The following is a 1,393-nucleotide window of genomic DNA, read 5'->3' as shown; positions in this document are numbered from 1 at the left end:
ATTAAATGTATAAATGTGAGTTAGGCCTACCTCAATATCTTAAATCAAATTGTTCACACTATGAGGCTGATGTGGGCAATTGCTCATGAAATAGCCTTCACTGCAAGATAGGGCGGACATTGAAAGAAACTAGAAGAGTTGAACTTTCCATAGCTGTGAGTTGCTTGTTGGAGCGACATCCTATTGCTGAGAAATACAGCATTGAATTAATGTAACGGAAATCGTCTGTACACACATTTGCCTACACAGGATAGCCTACTTGTTTACATAACTTATGAACTCGTTTGCACAGATATGAAACAAATGGAGGAAGAACTGAAGCAGCTTTGTGATGATGCTACTCAAATATTTTCACACGTTATGAGGACAGATCAAACTTATTCTGCAAAGTAGCCTATGGTTTACTAATTTACCATTTAACTGTTATCACAGACTTGTCTCTCCGTTGTATAAATCAAAAAGTTCATATCACTTTGTGACTTGCTGCATATTATAAATAAACAGCAGATCAACCAAAGTATTTTTGAGAGATTCGGCTTTTAATCAACAGCACACTGATATTGACAGATTCCAGACAACCTCAGTTATACATTATACATTACATTAACTGGAAAGTGGTTTGACTTACTACAAAAAATATATAGTCAATAATAAAGGTGGTGATGTTTATTTTAAAGATATAAATTTAATTTATCCAACAAAAGAAATTCTTAAAATGTACAGACCTTCTGTCTGAATCCTGTGTATTCTGCAAACTGATACAGAAACTATTGTTCTTTTATTTTATGAATGTATTTATGTTCAATTATTTTGGATTGATGTTGACAATTTGATTCTTTCTGTGGGGTTAAGATTAATTTGCTAAAAAAAAGAAAGAAAAAAAAAAAAGGACATTACTTTTTATTTGGAGAAAAACAATATGGACAGAAGACATCTTTTATTTTTAAACCATCGTATTTTAGATGGAAAGTTTCATATCCACAAAAGCAAGTGGACGGAAAGGAAACCCAATATAAACCAGTTAAAATATGAACTGACCAATATGAAAGCCATCAGGACTTTGAATGTTTATGAAGCCTTAAAATCCCCTCTATAACTTGAATGTACTCACGACTTTGTATATTTGTTTTTATTTATTTACATTCATGTTCATGAATTAAAATAAAATTGGAGGGAAAAAAACAGTTACACAATAATGAAAAGATATCCCAGCTGCCAGCATTTTCTGGTGAGATAGGCTATGTTAAACAGAAAGTAGTGGGGAAATGTCTGGAGGAACTCTAGAGGAAAGAGAAGTTGCAGAAGAGCGGGCTTCATTATAGAGCAGCTACAGTGGCAGTGGAATTAATGTAAGTGCATTTTCTAGAAAATAGCTCTTTTAAAATAAGAAAAG

General features: G+C 32.7%; 1 protein-coding gene across 6 annotated transcripts in view; it reads right to left on the bottom strand.

The window, feature by feature from the left end:
• LOC126402268 (cytosolic sulfotransferase 3-like) overlaps positions 1-1,393 on the bottom strand; it is a 23,009-nt gene that overhangs the window by 19,031 nt on the left and 2,585 nt on the right. The window lies entirely within an intron of this gene.

This window comes from Epinephelus moara, chromosome 16 (genome assembly GCF_006386435.1).
Source record: "Epinephelus moara isolate mb chromosome 16, YSFRI_EMoa_1.0, whole genome shotgun sequence".
In the NCBI taxonomy this organism is placed as follows: Eukaryota; Metazoa; Chordata; class Actinopteri; order Perciformes; family Serranidae; genus Epinephelus; species Epinephelus moara.
The sequence above is the reverse complement of the archived record's forward strand: the minus strand, read 5'-3'. Positions and strand labels throughout refer to the sequence as shown.